Here is a 22,392-nt window from a genome sequence, read left to right as displayed (position 1 = left end):
AGCCAGTAAAAATTAATTTTTCTGGCCAAAATGCAAAATGTTTGCAAACAGAGAATACAAGGTTACATCTATGAAAACAATCTGAAATCTAAATTTACATGTTTGTGTGTGTGAGGATTTGCAGTAGAGCTGCTTGGATGTTTATCCAATTAGGAAATAAGAACAATACCATGTGCCTTTGCTGATCAAGGCAGCCAACACATGAATACTCTGTAAAAACAATTCATATTCAGTCCCTAGAACTAACAACTTTTTTAAGAAGCTATTTTAATTGTGAATATTGAATAAATTTGAAAGAACTGCAATCTGCTCACAGATATGCCATAAGAAAAGGATTTAGATAAATTATTCATAACAAGCCATTCACTCATCTATGTTCTAAACAATATCCATCAATATCCAATGTTCCTGGAGGTGTTTATATAATAGCAAAATGTGTAAATATAAATATGAGAGTGGACTGCTGTGTATTATGTTTGAGAAAAGTAAAGAAAAGAGCTTGTTACTTTAACCTATAACACACAATTTAAAAACAATTTAGTAAAGTAACTTTTACAATAAAATTTCCAGATTTTATTTGCACGATATTATTCCACAGATCAGTTGTGTAGGGAGCAGTTTGGCAGCTGTGCCCCGGATTTGACAGTGGTTATGTGTCATGACCCTTTTTATAGTTAAAATATATCAACGGAAAATTCAAAATGAAATAATGTTTTCCCCAAAGTACTGAAGCTACTCTAATCTACTGATGCTGCTGTAATATTGGACAGGAGAAAAATAAATAGAGTGTCTGAATATACTTCTGCATAAGAACAGACAAATAATATTTTCTTAAAATGTCCAGAAATTCATTGTATAATAGAAGATACTATATGGCAATAACATGGTATGGTTTTAATTCTGTAAAACTGTAGAAATCTCAGTTAGACAAAACCTAAGCAGATGGGACATATATTCACATATAGAATGAGACTTAAACTGTGTATTTGGGTATGTATGGCTAGCTCTTGGATTCACAGTTGACACTAGAACTGCAGAGGAATATGGACACTCCTAGTGAAAACAACGCAGGGATCAAAGATTATAACAACAATTTGTTTTTGTTTGAAGTAATAAAGCCAAAATCTGGGTCCTGATATAGCCCATGAATAATGTTCAGGGACATTAGTTCTCCTTTTCTCCCCCACACACCAATCTGTGCCTACGATTGTATAGAAGCAGTGACACAGAAACAAATTCTGAGGCATCTGATCTCTGCTGTGCAATTATCTCTGGGTTTTAGCCCTTATTTTCCTGAAAAATCCAATGTGATGGTCCAACATTCCCCCAGAAAAGCCATACTATGTCGGTGGAAAAAATGTAAAAAAAATAAACGCCACAGTGAACATTTAAGGAATCTGTACAATTTATGAAATTTTGGGCTGTTATGTCTGTGAAGCGACATCTGTATTAGCAAACTCCCAAACTGTTCCCAGGAATTTTTTAGTAAAAAGCAGTTGCCCTGTGCCAATCAATACTCTACCAGGGACTGTGCTAACAATTGCACAACATAGATAATCACATTCCAGTGCCTGAAAAAGCTCTCTATATAGGCAGAAGCAAATGTGTCCTACAATTATACATCTTATGCTATGGACAAGGACCAGAGCTTGCCTCCTGGAAGTCTGTCTTTGGAAGAAAGTGTCACTGAAGTATCTGCTTTATGATCTAAATACATGAAGAGAAGGTTACAGTTGTTTGCTTCCTTTCACAGGGCTCAAATTTAGAACAGGAGAATTTCTCTAGTGGTTGCATACTGGAACTCTGTGTTACTACGGGGACTGAAGCATAGCAGAGACTCCCAGGAAGACTACAACTAGCAATTACAACTTCTGTACTAGCAAAAGAAAGCATCAAGTGTGGTTAGTGGCATTAGGTGTCACTGTCTTTATTTTCAACCACCTCCTGTTACCTAAGTGCTCTGTTCTGTGTGAGGGAAAAGTTGAGTCTCAAAAAAAGATTTAAGCAGCCAGCAAAGCCAAGAGCTTACCGATAGGGGAAAGAAGTGGGGCTAAAGTCACCCCCTTGCCTAGGGCTGGGGAGCCTGACTCAGAACTGTAGGGAGGCATCCTGATCTTTTCAAGATCCTCTTTTGTCTGAAACTATCTATCTGTCACTATTCTGGTAAGCACTGACCAGGTAGGTCTTTAGCAGGACTTCTAGCTTTAAAATGTGCAAAGCTTCAAAGCATTTTATGAGAAATATGATAATCAGTGTTTTACATACTATAAGTGTAGATTCATGAGTTTGCAGGACAGCAGACTTTCTCTCTGGGAACTTGCCTAGCAAAAATAAAGGGATTCAGTTTCTTTTTATTTTACTGTTCAAAGACCCTGATACACTTCAAAGACTTCCATGTTTTCAGGCTATAGGTAGTTACCACATCTTAATACAAAGCTTTATTGTCAAGCATATCTGCTTGTTTTTTTCATGAATTAAACACAGCACCCTAGCAAACACAGGGAGGTTTCATTTTCAGTATAGCATTTTTCATTGTTTAGGATTTTCTGTGGGGGGAAAATCATCATTGTATTGGTAGAGGAAACCAGTTACAAAAAAGTATTAATTTCATCAGAAATGAGATTCATGCACTACTGAGAGGCTTGGTTTTAGGGCAGCTAGATTGTGTGGAGAATATGTAAAGGAATAGGTTTCTCTAGCTTCATGCTCTTGGTTATAGCTGGTGTTAACCTTAGGAGACTTATAGGTAATACACATTTGTGTTAGTTGAATAATAAACTTTTCTCTGATTGACTTATTGAAAAGATGCATCCCTAGCATAAAGAACATGTAGCACTTGCTATTTATGCTTCTGAGATCAGTAAACATTCTATTCTACAAAAGAGAAAATTTAAGCTGAGAGAACATCCTGGAGACATGGGAATAGTACTAGTCCTTTCTGTGTAACACCACGCTACAAGGGCATACAACTGAATCTCATAGAGGGACTGAAAATTAAAGAGAAGGCATCTTCCTTGTCCTTTTCCATGCAGTTTCAGATTTTGTTTTGAAACATTTAGTAAATGATCTTACTAAATTTACCAAGGGGGATGGGTTGGTACAATATTTTTGTTGTCTTGCAATTACTTGAAAGAGTCTGGATTCCTGAGGCAAGTGATATTTGTCTGACTTCAGTCAAAGATGTTAGATAATGTCTGAAAGAGCAGAAGGTACTTGAATAGAATATTCCATCAACTAGCATACATAGTACATGGAGTCACATATGGTATGGGCTTTGAATTGTAGCTGCCACTGAGGCCATCAACACAGCTGTTTCGACATGGTTGGATGGGGGATGTAAATCTGATTGCTAAAAAAAATAAAATGAGGTTGGAGAGGAGATGTATCCTGGAAAACTAATCTAATATCTAGTTTTTAGGAGCACTGAAGATTTTTTTTTTAAAAGTGTATATTATCTAAAATATGTATTACCTTTTTTAAAGTAATCAGCAGGACGATTATTGCCTTCTAGAAGAGGTGGACAGGGCACCTTGAGCCACCACTACCTGTTCTTAAATTCATTGGGAAGGAGACTGAAAGCTTGTAGAAATTGCAAGGCAAATACCAGTTCCTTCTGCATGAGATTGTTTTGTCAGGGATGATTCATCTCACTAGATAAGTGTGCGCTGAACAAATGTGTGATGTCTGGCTTTCTCAGGGTCTTCCATTCTTCAATCCGTTCAGATCTTATCATCATTCTGGCTTGGATAATGCTCCTGTTTCAAGTTTTGCATTTTTCCTTTTCAGAGAAAGAAAAATACCACAAAAACAGTCAGCTGGTTTGGAAGTCAAAATATAATCAAGATTTCTTGATTTTTTTTTGCTATTATTTCCAGTGGCATTAATGTTTCTCTTATCTTTTCTATTTTAAAAAGCTTTCTTTTTCTATTGTCATGCTGGAGTTCTCCCTTTCTGGGAAATTAGATGGATCTGTGTTTGCTGTGTTCTGTGATCACTAGAGATTCTACAGGGGTGCAGCTGAGGTTGAATTCCCAAAGTGCTTTTACACACAAAACCTTTTAATCTTTTTCTGAAAAGTAAAGAGGACAAGTCTGTAGAAAATTTCACTTAGAATTAGTTTTCCAGGTTCTTAAATTTTCCTTGTAGATTTTATTAATTTGCCATTCAAAACATTTTCTTGAAAGTCTTTGAACTTGGGCTCTGAAAACTGAATTCTGCCAAAGTCATTCATACTTTCCATTGCTGACTGATAGCTCTTTAGAAGTAATCTGTCATATACAGTTTGTTAGAAAAGTAAATCTTGAATACGTCTGTGACAACCTTTCATTTTTACTTTTTAAGGGTCATTTTTTTGCCAGAATTCACACCAGAGTTAAACAGCTATGCCCAGTGCTCAAAATCTGAAAGACTGAGGCTAGATGCATGCCTGTTAGATGGATTAACACAATCGAAATACGTACAGCCAGATAAGAAAGGATGGCATCCTGATGCCATCTCATTGATATACCTTCCAGTGTATTAGTCTTCACAAAAAATACACTATTTCAATACGAATGTGTGTAGACAAAACTCTCCCTTGGTATTATTTTTTAAAATAAAAAATAAATGTAGAAAAACAAAAGAAAAACATGATTAATCTTACATTTCATGCTCTGTAATGCATGATAGTTTTTTGGTGCTGTAAGGATGGGTGATTGGGGGGACTAGAGCATGTGAATTTAAAGTGTGTTAACTTCCTGTTTTCATGCTTTTCTATGAGACATTATATCAGTAAATAATTGAAAGGAGTTGCCTGTCCAAGAGAGCAAAGATATTCTTTTCTAGTAACAGGCAGAAAATAAGATGCTGACTTCATCACAGCAGAAATCTACAATGCCCAGGTGATGTCCACTGTCTACTAGCACAGTTTTCTGCTTTATTTTCTATTTAATGAATGTAAAGTAATGTTGTATCAATTTACAATTATAATTTCTGGGTGTAAAATATTACATTTCGTGGAGTGTGTTGCATAGGAAAACAGAAAACTTGATTTTTTTGCATATCACATACAGAAACATTTGTTTTAAGCTATCAGTGTGTGAACTGAAAGATTATAGTATCAGGATTTTATGCAGGGTGGTTTGTCCTTAGAAATCTAAAGCTGTACACGTTAATAGTGTAAATGGTTACACTTTCTTGTAGCATAAATGGTCTTTTGAAATGATCCCATGATACCCTGTATGTTTCCTGCTAGTTGTCCCTTATTCTGTGTGTTGGTTTTCTAATTTTGTCTCTATATGTCTGTGCTAATCTTTCATTTGTGGTCTCACCTACATCCCACATAATGTGAACAGAATCATAGAATCATAGAATATCTCAAGTTGGCAGGGACCCATTAAGGATCATCAAGTCCAACTCCCTGCTCCAGGCAGGACTACCTAAAACTAAACTATATGACTAAAAGCGTCATCCAGACGCTCCTTGAACTCTGACAGGCTTGATGTCGTGACCACTTCCCTGGGGAACCTGTTCCAGTGATTGACCACCCTCTCAGTGAAGAACCTTTTCCTAATATCCAACCTGCACTTCCCCTGACACAGCTGCATTCCATTTCCTCATGTCCTATCGCTGGTCACCAGAGAGAGAAGATCAGCACCTCCTCCTCCATGCCACCTTTGAGGAAGTTGTAGACTGCGATGAGGTCACCCTTCAGCCTTCTCTTCTCCAAGATGAATGCACCAAGTGACCTCAGTCACTCCTCGTAAGTCTTGCCCTCAAGGCCTTCCACCATCTTGGTTGCCCTCCTCTGGACACACTCTCATAGTTTGATGTCCTTCTTATATTGAGGCACCCAAAACTGCACACAGTACTCGAGGTGGGGCCACACTGATGCAGTGTAGAGTGTGACAATCACCTCCCTCTACCGGCTAGCTGTGCTGTGTTTGGTGCACCCCAGGACACAGTTGGCCCTTTTGGCTGCCAAGGCACACTGTTGACTCATATTCAGCTTGCCATCAACCCAGACCTCCAGATCTCTTTCCACGGGGCTGCTCTGCAGCCTCTCATTCCCCAATTTGTATGTACAAGAGGCTGGAGAGCAGCCTCTTGTATAATCACAAACTCTCCCTTTCCACAAGCAATATAGGAAGTATAGTAGGGTATTGGCTGTATTGATCTTGTATCCACATTATTGGTGCTTTAAAGAGCAATCAGGTTTGCTTACCTTTTTCTTGCCTTAGAACTGGTTGCAGTGAGATACTTCTTACTACTTCACTGAGGATTTTATCTTTTTTTCTTTTTTACTTTTTTTTTTTTTAATCCTCTCAGTGTTTCTTCCACTAGCAACTGCATAAAATAGAATTTTTCCTTTCCGAAGTGGATGTACTGGATCTTTCTTTGTTATAAGACAGGGAAAAGTAGCAGAGGAAAATACAGTTCAGGTACAACTTTGGAGAAATTGTGGTAGAAAGGTTGTGAGTTTGGTACATATGCTCAAATGAGAGAGGAATCTTCACCTGTCTTCTTCTGAAGCTTTATCCCTTACTATTGAGAGCCACAGATGTTCTTCAATGTTTACACACAGTGGAAGAGGTCTAGCAGAGGATGCTGTAAAAAAACCCATCATCCACCCCAGAATGCCCTTAAACTCAAGACTAAAGTAGTTTGAGTTAAGTCTCTACTGCAAATCAAGCAAGGAAAAAACTCCTATCTGGAAATTGAGTAATATACATGCATGTTGACTTAGCTTCCAGGAAATCCTTGCACTGTTTGCTTGCTCAATAGTCATATTGTAATTAAAATTGTATGGCCCATTGGAAAAGGCTGGGTGGAATCACTGTAAGAATGGGCTGTTCTGGAAAAAGAAAGACTTTCGTTGCCTTGATTTTCAGGCACTGTAAGGTCTAAGCAGCTGGAATGTATGGAAATGAATTTTCATGGGCTTCAGGGGCTCCAGTTACTGAGGGCTACAGGGCCTGGATCATCATTCAATGCTAGTTTCCTGAGGGCTATAGGGTTTGATCTGTCAGAGAAAGTTACAACTGTGAACAAAATATGCTGAACTGTGATTTATTGCTGTCACCCAACATATGCATGATTCTACTTTATAGAAGGCAACTGTCAGGGTTTTGCCCAGCTAGCCAGCTAGGATATCCTTCATGGTTTGGCTCTCCTAATTCAGTGAATGAGCAGCCATTCATAGCTATGGTTTCATATGGGCTCCACATCTGCTCTTCTGACATTCATTCTCCTTGCTATCACAAGGGTCATGCAATATACTCCTGGCAAAGGTGATCCATGCAAGGAAGCAGAGACCAGATTCACGCTGAAGACTGAAACTGCCCCATTTTCCATACTTTTCACTTACCCAGCTGCTCTTATGCCATACTGGAAGAAGCTCTGGGGACAACTAATATTGCCTGTGAACGGTTCTATAATGCCAGGTATCATAAAGTTGGTAGGGTATGTAATATAAATCTGAATTAATATTAACTATCTGTAGCTATTAAATAGATAAACTAGTAACATGAATATGCTCAGGACTCTCCTCTGACTTGAGGCTAACTGGCATAGGGTGTGGTAGTTGAGTCCTGTTAAACTCTCTTGAACTTCAGAAGAGCCTACTGGAAATATTCTGCAGCTTACACTGATTCCCAGACTACTTGGCAATTGTTTGAAAGAGTGTGGTGTGGGCCTAAACTCAGTCAGGCAAAATTTTAACAAGTTACCAGTAAGACAATCAAATTTAAGAGCCTAGAAATGTTCCTTGTAACTGTTGCATGTATCCTGTATGTTATGGCTTGCTTGCCTGACATCAGCCAGGGAAGAATTATGGAAGATATGGACATCATGAACTAGTTGCCAGACCATCCATAAATGACTGCAGCAAAGTGTTGGCAGTGACCTACAGCTGTTGTAACAACTGAATAATATCCCTTCCTGTTGATAAATTATTGATCCTAACGTGAAAGCAGAGGAGGAGAGGAAAAAGAATAGAAAACAGGGTAATAGATATGCATATACAACCCACCAGTAGCATGAACTTAGCCGATCTTGAAGGAAAAGTCTGCTGTGATTTCTTGTGTCTCCATCACTTGGAAGTGTCATGGAACCAGATTCCTCAAAATGAGTAATCTCACCTCTGGAATTGCATTATGGGAAATCTTGTTTCTCAACATAAATTGAGAGCAGAGAGATAAGAGTTGGTATTGCCAGCTTCTGCCCATTGACACTCTGTAATCAGTTATCTTCTGCACTAAATGAGGAGTGACCTTAGTACAAGACTCCACAAATTTGAATTCTCCTTCAGTTGGCTCTCCTCCCACATTTGTAGCAAGATCTTCTGCCATTAGTTATTTGTTCTTCTCAGAAACTCAGAGGCTGAGTGCAATAGGAAGGCATTCATCACCATGCTGAAGGTCAGTTCAGCCTCCTGTAATTTAATTTCTTCATGTACTTCCTCCCTCTGTATTTGGTCCGTGGTAAACAAGACAGCTTGCTCCTGTACATCAGTTTGACCACAGCTGGGCAGAGATTAAGTCTTTTGCAGCAGCTACTTTACGTTCATCTTGTCAGAATGGGCCACAAATGAAAATAAAATTTGGATTGGCCGTTCCACAGTGTAGATGATCACCTGGACCAGCAGTATTGTGTTATTGCTCTTTTAAAGGAGCATGCTTCCCAGGCACTGGTTGACTTTGAAACCTAAAGAAAATCATGTGGCAGAGCTGGTGTTCCAGACTGCACGTGGTTCATAGAGGGAGAGTTGAATGCACTGCAGTTTAAGATGCACTTATTGTTTAAGACTGACATAAGATTAAGCCTAAGAATAACAAGGTCCGAAAATCTCAGTTGCATGCTCTTGCTAATTTAGCAATATCATTTAATATGTGATAATGAGACTGAATTCGCTGAATTCTACCATCAGATGACTGAGCAGTACAAGCATTAACTTGTTAATGCTAGTTGTCTTCTTTCTCTGCTAATAACTTCTCTGTTTTGTGAATGTTAACTACTGCTCTATTATTATGCATCATAATATTGTATATTATTGTTATTTACTCAATTATGATAATTAAACCAAGGGCAGTATGACTACCTACTACTAGTTTTTTGCTGCTGCTTAGGTTAAACATAGGTTGTGTAGGCCCAAAGTAAATGTTTTCCAGCTTTCCTACATGGCCTAATATAAGATATACGTTCTCCTCACAAGCCTTGCTTCTATCAGTAATTGGGACTATCACAGAATCTTTTAAGTTTGAAGGGACCTCTTGAGATCATCTGGTCCAACCCCCTGCTCAAGCAGGGTCAGCTAGAGCAGGTTGCACGCACCATGTCCAGTCAGGTTTTGAATGTCTCCACAGAGGGAGACAGCCTCTCTGTGCCGCTATTTGACCACTCTCACAGGAAAAAACCTGCTTTTTTGTGTTCAGATGAAATTTAATGTTTTTTAATTTGTCTCCATTGTCTCTTGTTCTGTCAGTGGGCACTACTGAGAAAAGCCTGGCTCCCACTTCTACATTCCCTCCCATCAAGTATTTATACACATGGATGGGTTGCCCCCAAGCCTTTTCTTTCCCAGGCTGAATCTTTATCTGTATAGATAAAGAAGTCATTAAGAAGGTCTAGAAGTGGAATAAAATACTCTATTCCCAACTGAAACTAAACCTTTATCTGGAGAGATTTGGACAGTACTAAGTAGGATTTTTTTATTTGGTTTTATAGCACTTGCTGTATTTTTTTTCCTTTTTTTTTTCCTTTTTTTCCCTTCTTTTTCCTTTTTTTTTTCCCCTCAGAATTCCTTACTCATATTTTTCATTCGAATGGCTGCTATTAATTGCACTTGTTATGTCAACATCACATTGTGTCTCTAACCTAAGGAACTCTCTTCCTTTTTTTTTCCACATCTTCACCAGTGTCTTTTTTTTCCCTGTAGAAAATATCCATGTCCTGTGAGTTTTATGAACATTACCTTTTAGAAGGAAGACCTGATGTTTTTCTTGTAGATCTTCAATAATGTGGCTACTGTTAGCAATAACCCTGGCAAAGTATAAATAAAAAGTTATTTGCAGTAGTTTTATTTCTAAATGCTAATAGCATGGCAACAGCTCATAAATCATTAATGATGAGCTTCTAATTATGTGCCAACATCACAGTGGGATCCAACCGAATACCAAAAATTTACATATTCATGAATACACCCATACTTGTGCATGGAAGAATGCATAATAGAGCAGAAATCAAATAATAGTCTTCGTTTTCTCCAACTGTTATTTGGGTAAATTGCCTCCTTTCCTAACACCCTTCTTCCAGGTATGTACCTATGATATGTACTCTCATTTCAAACAGTTTTCTTTGGAGTTAGATTTTAGGCTGTAGATAGCTTCAGCTTGTCCAAAAGAATGTGTGTAGTCTGCAATGTTACAGGTAATGAATACCTCATATAATTAGCGTCCACTCCATTTCTACTTGCTGACATGAATTTTGAGTTTAAAATATAGCTGGCATATGTTTAGTCTAGAACTAATGGGCTTTTATCTAAATTTTCTGTGATGTAACTTGGCATCAATGTTTTAAAAAAATCTGCTCTTTTTTCAGTGGATATTTACAGTTGTCTGGAACTGGAAAAGTTTGTTTTGGACAGTGTAGGTACTTCAATAGATCAGCTATAAGGGATGATCTGTAAATGCAAGTGGTAAGGATTGGAGGGAAGAAGATGGGCTTTATTTTTTATGTTTTTACAGAACCTCGCCTTAGAGGCTCTAGAAAGCATCAGCTTATCGATGTGAAAGCAGCTAGCCTTCTTTCCCAGCCCTGAAAGAATCTTGTGTGAGAGTTTCTTTTGAGGCACAATTTTATTCTCCAGAATAAAAACTTGAGTGAAAAAAAAACAAAAACAAACCATTGCTTATGTTTCCTGCAGATTCCTAGCCCTGGAGACTTGGCGGGTTTTTTTCCTTACGCTTCTTTGAGTGTGATACTCTCTTCTTCATCCTGCTTGGTCTTTGGGTCTAATGTGACAGCTCACCTCCAGATCTCTTTCAAATGAGTCACCTCCTACCTCTGTAATAATTTCCACCTTTTTCACTGGATCCATTAATTGAAAAAGATGTGCTGGCTCCTGACACCCTGTCTCCTAAAGGGAGACAGGCCACCTCAGTACAAGTCATAGTGTCTGCTTGGGGCTTGTTGGCACTGCTGCAACTCAGACACCAGTAATAGTTATTTTAATTGAATGTATCTATGACTAATTATGTGCATTTCCACAGAAGCTATTATTCAAGGATCCCTCAGCAGTTTTTGCAATTAAGAATTATTAAGATTCATATCAAACCTGCACAGTATATAATGATAATAAGAAAATCACTATATCTAGCACTGAGCAATCACTGTTGTAGAATGTAATATCTTTTAAAAAATGACTTGCCAAGAAATTCAGAGTGCCTGTTGTCTTCCCACCCATGCCCCACTCACCCCCACAAACTGTAAACCTGTATCTCCTATGTAGCATAGTGGCATAGATTCCTTGCTGCTCCACTAGCCAGATGCTGTCTGTCAGAGAATAGAGAAGCTCCTCCTGATGGCACACTTTCCCATGTCAGCTAAACCCCTTCCTTGTCATGCAACAAACAGACCCCCTAACACAAGACTCAGTGTTTCTCCAGGTGATGGATCTGCTGAGATACGAAATTAAAGTTCAGTATCTAAGGGAAATTGCACAAGAAATTTATGGAGTCACAATTACCCAAAGTATGGCAGGGTGAGAATTGCCAAGTTGGTCTGCAACAGTGGTTTGCCTAGTCTAACATTTTGTCTTTGACAGAGAAGTGTTGGGTGCTTTCAAGCAATGTGCCATAAACTCAGGAGTTATAGGGTAAGGAATAAAAACTCCGATCAAACAAAAAGCCCCTAAATTTTCAACTGTGCTGCTTTGTGCTCTCCCTTCTTAGACTATCACAGCAGCCTCCACCCTGACAGAGCCTTCTCCTTTTCTCTGGGCCTATTCCAGTTTATGCTTGAAATTGCAGGCAGAGCCTTGCTTGTCCTCTCAGCTATCTATTTTTCCCACCTTGGCTGAATGTAGCATGCGGAGTCCACACTGGTGTGTCGCTGAGGTTGTACCTGTCCTTTGGTCCTGGAGGGCTCTGGTTCTATCTGGAGGAGGCTGGAACATGGTCTGCAACCTGCAAGATGCCAGCTGTCAGCATTGGTTCATGTTCATCATCAGAACAAAGCAAGGAAAAATATCTGGTAAGAAAATTGTAAGTGTTTTTCATTACCTATGGTCCTTAAAAGTTCCCATTTTATCCAAATCTATCTTTTATTTTTTTTACTGACAAGAATCCTAGCGTGCATATCCTAATGAAAAAGAAGAAAATTTATTCTAGTAATTGTCACTATACAGTCCTATTGTATAGAAACTATACTTTTGTTTAAATTAATATATTTTAAAATATTTTTAAGTTCACCTTTAACATTATTAAATCCAAACATTTGATAGAGGACAACCAATGTCATGATATACTCTCCAGGTTACAGAAACAAGTAACTTCCTAGTGAAATTATCAAAACTAGCAATCACAAGCAATGTGTTTTCCTGTGTACGTGATGCTGCCAGTGGAGTACAGCAGGTGTTAGGACGAAGAACATGTGATGAGACAGCATGTAACATGCCAGGCTTACCTATGGTTTTGCCCTGCTGATGCTGTTTTTTGCTTATACAAATTAGAGCACTTTTTAATAAACTATTTTTACTAACCCCACTTTTATTAGAGCAATCTCTTCTATGTTGAGCTAATGTTTAATATTTAGAAAACCTATTTTGCAAATAACACTAATACAGAGGTTTTTGAAGAGTTCAGATAAAAAAATACCCATTCTTTATCCTTCCAACTTATCCAAGTATAGCTTTCTCATGCCTGCTTCTATCCCAGTGATATCCCTGTGGCTCTTAATCCTTGATCCTTCTCTGTACATCATTGGTCTCCTTACACACCAGGGAAAACTTTTAATGTACAGAAATCTCCAGCAATGGGATGTGGCAGCTCAATACTGCAAGGTCATTTAAAGTGTTTTCTTACCTGATTTCCTATTTCCCCAGGGGAAATTACTTTGCAGGATGATAACCTTTTTTCTTGGTTCAAAAAGATTAAGAAACTTGTCGTATATCAAATTGGGATTTTTTTTGACATAACCAGACGTGCTGGAAGTTGAATAGTGCTCGCAAAGTACAAGATACCCCAAACTAGGTTAAGAAATGAGATAACAGTTGCAAGGCATATTGTTAAAGAAAGGAGTTTCTAGATTTCTATAACAGAACTTGGAAATCTCTTAAGATGCCTGCCCCTAGTGCAGTGGTCATTCTCCCACTGGTTTTACCTGGTTCTGGGCTGGGCCCTTAATTATTTTAAACACAAAGGACAAACTTCACCCTAGGCAAAATGCACCTCTGCCAGTGGAGCTCTGCCAGTTGACAAAGGAAAAAATCTTATGTGAAAATTTCCTTAATTTCTTTATTTTTTCAGCTTTTGTTGATTTTTAGATGTATATTTTCTAGAAATGTGAGCCAGCAGCATTGTCGTACTTTCTTTTGTCATGTCTACATTTTCCTCTTGTAAGAATATTTTTTTCCTGATAGAACAACATGATTCTGCTGTGGCCACATATCAGCAAATTGTTCAGCATCTGTGGAGATAGTTAATATCACATGAGATCTCAAAATTAACATAACTTACATAGAAGAAATGAGGGATACATTTGAATGCCTCCACCATAGCTGTCTTGGTTTGATTTTGGTGCTGCTAGTCTAAAAGTCATGTTGCTGGGATTAATTTTAAAATGTTAAGAAAAACAAGCTTTTTAAGTAATGGAAGGTAATTCAACATTTGTGTTTTATTAAATAAGGACATTGCCTACACTAGAATTAGAATAATAATAATAATAAAAAGAAAACACCCAAACCAAAAAGGTTGGAAAGGACCTCTGGACGTCCTGCTCAAAGCAAGGTTAAGTTCAAAGTTAGACTGGGCTGCTGAAGGCCTTGTCCTGTTGTGCCCCCCTTGTACTCCAAGGACAGAGATTCCATGTTCTCTCTGGGTTCGTGCATTCCCATATGAAAGTATAATATACCTGCAAGAGTCTTATAGAGAGTGCTTGTATAGATTCATAATGGTCTGCATCATGTATTTTGCACATGGTTTTAGAAATACATACAACATTTAGTCTAATGATTCCTTCTGACATTCAGCTCTACAGTTCTATGAATTCTCTGTTCTTCAGATGTACCTAAAAATCAATTATATATACATTGTTTTCCACTAGTAGGATAAACAATGAATATTTCATAAAAATCTTGGCCCCCCCAGAAGCTAATGGCAAAGATCCCATATGTTGCAGTGGGATCAAGGTTCCACTGAGGATATACATAAAGTATGGCCTCTTTCTGATTGCTATAAATATGCAAATACCTTCAGCAATATAAAAAATGGATATTTTCCATACCACAATATTTACCTTTATTGCAATATTTGTACTATTTCCGACACTTCATGTAGGAAATTCCTCAAACACTCCATAAATTCAAGGAATGGTTCTGGTAAATGTCCAGTTGTTATTGGCTCCCAATGTAAGATGAAACATTGGACATATAATACCTTACAGTGCTGTCCTAAAATATAAATCTTTCCATTTATGCCTTGGACATCTCTTGCTTCTGAAAACTTCTTTAAGTCAAGGTATCACAGTTAGAGCATAATTCCAGGCAATGTTTTCTAGGTCAGTGGCAAAAGCAGTCTTTCTTGAGTTTTAAGGAGGCTTTTAGTAAAATTTCAAGCTGGTTGCACTTAGTTAAAGAACATGGAATAGAACTGGAGGGAATGATTGAACATTATCATAGGGGAAGATGAAAACAAGAAAGATTCTGTGTGGAAAGAGGGAGAGTTAGGAAAATTGGGAGAAATCTGATCTAGAAAAGATCATAAAATTTATATGGAAAAGAATGTGAAACAATTTATACCCATTTTTTCCACTCACTTCACCTACACTGTAAAACTGCCAGTATGGTCCCTGACATATTTGTTGCTCAGTCAGACAACATCCTTACAAACAATTTCTGGTCACCTTTCAGAAGTTAGTGTAGGGCAGGACTTATAATAAATTCAAGTGTTACTGGTCTATTTGAGGGGCTAATATTATGTATAGAGGTTGCTATGATTGGTATGGATATTGGAGTGATTGGTTTCAGTGCAGACCCAGACTCAGGCTAACAGTCCTGGGCAAGTTTAATTTATTAGAATAAATGTATCCTTAGAGTACTTTTGCTAATGCATCATACTTTCATCTTTATCTCAGCTCTCGACTGAGGGGCAACATAAAATTTCTGATTACTCTTCAGCTTACTTGCTATTTGAACTTTCTCTGCATCTACATTGTGACTTCCAGTGTGGTTGCACCTTTGGACCCATTCTTTCTCTCTGCAGACTTAAAGCCTCTGCCTCAGTGTGATCCCTAGTTCTTTGCTTTTTAACACTGACAGAGAAGCAGCTAAGTCGAATGAGGCACTTTGTGCCTAACATGCCCAAGAGACACTTGCTTACTCAAATGACATCAATGTATATGGGCTTGAACAAGCTGAGCTCTGGGTGTTCTTGTAATACAGGAGCACATATAAAGTGTGTGTGTGTGGGGAATTACTGCACTGGTACCTTCTTTTTTTTTCTTTTTTCTTTTTTTTTTTTGAGGTACTGAACACCTACCATAACCAGAAAATGAGAGTGGATGTGAGAAATTCACACTGCGTAGCAGGAGAACAGGCTGTTGTTTTGTTTGATGGATGGAGCCATGGAGATTACATTTCTATTTATCAGTTTCCCAGTTTGTAAATCTAAGAATATTTCGATGACACATTTTTGTTTTAGAAATATAGTTTTCCTGGCTAGAAATGAAAGATCATGTGTCTCACCTTTATTGGATTTAATAGCGGTGTGGGAATGCAGAGTTTAATATGGATTAGCTCATGACAGCTGGCATTGCTAATACCCTATCAGTCCTCCTGTAGTGGTTTACTGAAGTTCCAATTGTTTGTAGCTGAGATGCTCATTCATGATATCTTTGCAACTGCTCAGTTGAAGAATGCATTCTCTGTCACATGCATTTATCTCCTCTGATTACATGTAATTCTGCTTCTTTTTTCACTCATTCCAAAGCGCTCAAAACTTTTGCATGATTTTCAGGGAGAGTAAGCACAGTTTGGCTGTTTCTGTTACAGTGCATGCCTCAGTGGAGAAGCATTCTCCTAGACAAAGTGAATTATTCTAGCAAGTGTCACACTTTTGGCTACTCCAAGAAAACCTCACAAAATAGCATGGCTGCAGAGATTTAATTAATTTACCAGCTATAGCAATAGTGTCCAGGCCACAGCTTGATATATTTTGGGAGGACCGTGCAGACAAACACTCTCATTGTCCCTGCCTAGACATGCATTCTTTGCAAGTGATTTTCAGTGTCTTCAATCTGGCAATTGAAATGTACAACAATTTCACTTTCAAAAGAAAGAGAAATAAATATTCTTCTGTAAACTTTCTTAGTCATTAGGATCTCGGGGTCCTCTTTCCATTTTCCAATATTTAGAGACATTTCTTTACTAATCAATGAAGATGTCTGACATTATAGGAAGCTGAAAAGATTTGAAAGCTTTGTTTTGAAAGCTTTGTTTGAAAGACACAAAAGACTGTGACCAGAGCTCGAGCATAGGAGTAGTAGAAGAAACAGATTGTCTTATTTTAAGTAATGTAAGTCCCAGACATTAGAAGAGTTACTCTTAATTTGCCCTGATACAAATGAACTTGGATTCTGCCTTTGTAAGGAAAATGAATGTTGGAAATGTTACTGTGGTTTTACTGGTGGCTTTTCAGTCTCCAGTGAAGTGGAATCACGATGTATGGACTCGGTATTTGATTACCATTTCCTCACTGTGGCTTGGATGGCAATCGCTTAAAATAAAATATGATATTAACAAAAATTCAAAAACACAAGGCAACAACTTAGTCCCTTATGATACAGTTTCTTTGAAATGACTTTCAAAAATGTGCACCCCTGTAGCCTGGCTTTTAATTTGTATATTTTCTTAAGCACATAATAGTATAGACATCCCACTGTAAGACTGGCACCATTCATAAGTTGAGGGAATGAAAATTCAGTTTGTTTTTATTAATTCATGCAGGAGCAGCCCATGTCTGGTATGCACAACCTACATTCGCCAGTTTGTATTTAAACGCTGAAAAAGAAATACATTCCCTCTTTATTGCTACAGTTGCTTTAAATTAAAATTGTGAAGAAATACAATGTCAGGTGACACAAAGCTTCTTTTATTTCTCTTAAACAAAAAGCTTTATGAACATGCTGATGTATTTTGTAAACATAATAAATTTTATCTAGTGAATCAGTGGGAAAACATAGCCCCAAGGCTCAACTCTGTGGTGTCTCTCTGAAATGATACTAGTAAAGTTATGCTAAAACTATCATAAAAGTAAGGAGAAAAAAAAAAAACTTTTAGCAAGTGCTTGCAACATTTTAATACTAATGGAACCATATTTGCTCAAATGAGAACATTTTGGTAAAAGCTTACAGAGCAAAAGGCACTGCATTTTCTTTATACATATTAAAGATAGAGCATTAAGGGTCAGATGTAAAACTTTGCCAAATAGCTCTCTCTACATTGATTTTACAGTGTGTTAAGAGGAGAGGATCTAGCCTGCTTGTGACACAGAGAAAGAGTGCTGGTTTGACTGTCTTTGTGAAAGTCTGAAGGACCAATGGAGCAAACTGTTGAGTGAGAAGAGTCCTAAAAAGGCAAAGATATGGGCTAACCTTCAAGGTCCAAGGTGACAAAGGAATGACATCCTTGAAAGGTCATCAATGGAAATGCTAGGTTCCAGCCTCCATTGATTTTCCATCCTGGCCTCTGCCAGCTGTAATGTCAGTGTCAGTCAAATGCTGAGGCTCTGGAAGAACAGCAGTCTGTGTGCAGGATGTTCCCAAGGCTGGTGGTCTCACCAGGAGGCATATTTGAAAAGCTGAAGGAGGAGGCAAAAGCAGTGGAAAACTATTGTTCTGATTTCTCTTGTTAATGAACAGTAGTGCTCTCAATCACTAGTGATAAAAGGAAAGTATTTTTACTACTTGTACAACGTATTCCTATGGTTCATGAAGGCAAGAGTTGGACCTGAACTGCATAGTGCCTTGGCAACCAGCATGCAGTCATCTTCAGGGAAAAGATGAGGTCAGAACTCCTTAAAGTTTTTCAAGCTGGTTCTTGTCAACATAACTTCTGTATTACTTGGATTGAGGTTATGATCTTGTTGGCATCATGGAGACATGGTGGGATGGCTCCCATGACTGGAGTGTTGGAATGGAAGGATACAGGGTCTTTATGAAGGACAGGCAGGGGACACAAGGAGGGGGTGTCACCCTCTATGTCAATGACCAGGTGGAGAGCATGGAGCTTCGCCTGGGGATGGATGAGGAGCCGACCGAGAGCTTATGGGTCAGGATTAAAGTGAAGGCAGGGACAGGTGACATTACAGTGGGGGTCTGCTACAGGCCACCCAACCAGGAAGACCATGCAGATGAAGTCCTCTACAGACAGATAGGAGCAGCCTCACGTTCGTGAGCCCTGGTCCTCACGGGGGATCTTCAACCACCCTGACATCTGTTGGAGGGACAACACAGCAGGGCATAAGCCATCCAGGATATTCCTGGAATGCGTTGATGATAACTTCTTTCTCCAAGTGATAGAGGAGCCAACGAGGAGAGGTGCTATGCTGGACCTTGTTCTCACTGACAAAGAGGGGCTGGTGGGGAATGTGAAGCTCAAGGGCAGCCTTGGCTGCAGTGACCATGAAATGGTGGAGTTCAAGATCCTTAGGGCACCGAGGAAGGTGCACAGCAAGCTCACTACCCTGGACTTCAGGAGAGCAGACTTTGGCCTCTTCAGGGATCTGCTTGGTAGAGTACCATGGGATAAAGCCCTGGAGGGAAGAGGGGCCCAAGAAAGCTGGTTAGTGTTCAAGGATCACCTCCTCCAAGCTCAGGAGTGATGCATCCCAACAAAAAAGAAGTCAGGCAAGAACACCAGGACGCCTGCGTGGATGAACAAAGAGCTCCTGGACAAACTCAAACACAAAAGGGAAGCCTACAGAGGATGGAAGCAAGGACAGGTAGCCTGGGAGGAATACAGAGAAATTGTCCGAGCAGCCAAGCTAGGCCAAGTTAGGAAAACTAAAGGCCTGATAGAATTAAATGTGGCCAGGGATGTCAAGGGCAATTAAAAAAACTTCTATAGGTATGTCGGTGATAAAAGGAAGACTAGGGAAAATATGGGCCCTCTCTGGAAGGAAACAGGAGGGATATGGAGAAGGCTGAGGTACTCAACTACTTTTTTGCCTCAAGTCTTCACCAGCAAGTGTTCTAGCCACACCACCCAAGTTGCAGAAGGCAATGGCGGGGACTGGGAGAATGAAGAACTGCTCACTGTAGGAGAAAATCAGGTTCGAGACCATCTAAGGAACCTGAAGGTGCACAAGTCCATGGGACCTGATGGATACATCTGCGGGTCCTGAGGGAACTGGTGGGTGAAGTTGCTAAGCCACTATCCATCATATCTGAGAAGTTGTGGCAGTTTGGTGAAGTTCCCACTGACTGGAGTTGCCGAGGTGAGCTGCTCTGGGGCCGGCACAATTGGCAGTGGAGCACTCTAGCATGGTACACGGGGGTTTTCCGAACCCAGGGAGCCTCAGGGGAAGCCGAGAGAGCCACCAAGAGCCTGCAGCTCACACGACAGCAGCTGATGAGACCTGGGTGGGGCCAGGAGCAACAGCAGGAGATTTAAACGTGGTGTAACCGAAATTAGCACTTAGCTGCTGAGGCAAGCAGCTCCAGGGCTGGCACCATCGGCAGTAGGGTGCTCTAGCATGGTGCACATGGGAGTTTCCCGAACCCAGGGAACCTCAGGGGGAGCCGAGAGAGCTGCCAGGAGCCTGCAGCTTGCGCGACAGTGGCTGACAAGGCCTGGGTGGTGCCAGGAGCAAAAGCAGCCAAGCCCCCTGTCACATATAAAAGAAGCCCTTAGGGAGCACTAGCGACCAGGAGCACCACGAACAGGGCGGGCAAAGAGGGCGTGGCGCATCAGCAAGAGCATGGCGCGGCAGCAAGAGCATGGCGCGGCAGCAAGAGCATTGGCGCGGCAGCGAGGGCATGGCGCAGCAGTTCGCACAGAAGGGTGTGCAGGAAGGAGGTTGAAGCCCTGCCAGCTCAACCAGGGAGCAATGGTATCCACCCAGCAGAAAGCCACACCTTCTCTAAACTCTGCACCCACCATGACTGATGCAGCTTCCCAGACAGAGCTCCGGTGGGAACACACTGCCACCCAGGTGTCAGGATGCAGGGTGTGCCCTGCTCTTACGCCAGTACTAGATGGCAGCAGTGAGCACACCTGTGGGAGGTGCGCCCAGGTAAAGGAATGCCTCCACTTAGTGACAGAACTCCGGGAGGAGGTGAGTAGGTTGAAGACTGTCAGGGAGTGTGAGAGAGAGATAGATTACTGGAATCACACCCTACCTTCCCTGAGACAGGCCCAGCAGGCAGACAGGACCCATGACACAGAACATTCCCTATCCTTTCTCCGCCCAGCTGAACATAGTGACTTAAGGGATAGGGAGCAATGGCAACAAGGTCCTGACTCATGCAGCAGGTGCATCTCCTCTGTGACTGCCCCACCTTCCCAGGTGCCCTTGCATAATAGGTATGAGGCTCTGCAAGTGGAACCAATCAATGACGAAGATGATGGTTCATCTAGCTTGGAGGTGTCGCCGAGGTTAAGTCGACCTACACCCTGTGTCAAAAACACTTCCATAAAGAAAAAAAGACAGGTCATTCTCATAGGAGGCTCTTCTCTGAGGCGAACAGAAGGCCCAAAATGAAGACCCACTTCTTAGGGAAGTCTGCTGCCTCCCTGGGGCCTGGGGTAAAGACGTAAAGAGAAAGCTTCCTACGCTGGTATGGCCCTCAGATTCCTATCCATTATTGATTTTTCAGGTAAGCAGTGAGGAAGTTGCTACTAGAAATCTGAGGGCAATCAAGAGAGACTTCAGGGCCTTGGGACTACTGGTTAATGGATCAGAAGGACAAGCAGTGTTCTTTTCTATCCTTCCAGTTGCAGGGAATGATGAGGGAAGACACAGGAAGAGCCAGCAGATCAACACCTGGCTCAACCTGGTGTCACTGGCAGAATTTTGGGATTTTTGATCATGGGTCAGTTTACACGACACCAGGCCTGCTGGCAACAGACAGTGTACACCTGTCTCAAAGGGGGAAAAGGATCTTTGCACAGGAGTTAGCAGGGCTCATTGAAAGAGCTTTAAACTAGATTTGAAGGCGGAAAGGGATAAAACCAGACTCGCTAGGGATAAGCCTGGGGGCACCATGCCAATGTTTGCGGTTAGGTGTACTAGCAAGGTCCTTTGGTCTGCTGTCTCAGTGGAGGCAGGGGATGGAGATCCACGCAGCACCAAAGACACAAGGGCTATGGATATGTTAGAAACCATGGAAGTGCCTGAGAATGGTCATGTAGGAATTAGGGTTTCTCCCCCCGCCAAAAGGTGGCGGAATCAATAGCCCAATGAAAGTGCATCCACACCAACGCACGCAGCATGGGCAAGAAACAGGAGGACCTGGAAGCAATTGTGCACCAAGAAAACTATGACATAGTTGCCATCACGGAAGCATGGTGAAATGACTCACACAACTGGAGTGCCACAATGGATGGCGATAAACTCTTCAAAACGGATAGGCAAGGAAGGAGAGGAAATGGGTTAGCCCTGTATGTTAGGGACTGTTTTGATTGTCTAGAGCTTAACGATGGTGACCATAGGGTTGAGCCTTTATAGGTAAGAATCAGGGGGAAGGCCAACAGGGCAGATATCATGGTAGGAGTCTGTTATAGACCACCCAACCAGGATGAAGAGGCAGACAAAATATTCTATAAGCAGCTGGGAGAAATCTCATAATCACTAGCCCTTGTACTCATGGGGGACTTCACCTTACCAGATGTCTGCTGAAAATACAATACGGTGGAGAGGAAACAGTCTAGAAGGTTCCTGGAGTGTGTGAAAGATGATAACTTCCTGACACAGCTGGTGAGTAAGCCAACTAGGGAAGGAACCCCGCTGAACCTGTTGTTTATGAACAGAGAAGGGCTGGTGGGTGATGTGACAGTTGGAGGCCGTCTTGGGCATAACAATCATGAAATGATAGAGTTTTCGATTCTTGGAGAAGTAAGGAGGGGGGTCAGCAGAACTGCTACCTTGGAGTTTCAGAGGGCAGACTTTGGCCTGTTTAGGAGCCTGGTTGACAGAGTCC

This window comes from Platalea leucorodia (assembly GCF_965183815.1).
Source record: "Platalea leucorodia genome assembly, chromosome: 1".
In the NCBI taxonomy this organism is placed as follows: Eukaryota; Metazoa; Chordata; class Aves; order Pelecaniformes; family Threskiornithidae; genus Platalea; species Platalea leucorodia.
This window is presented reverse-complemented; position numbering follows the sequence as displayed.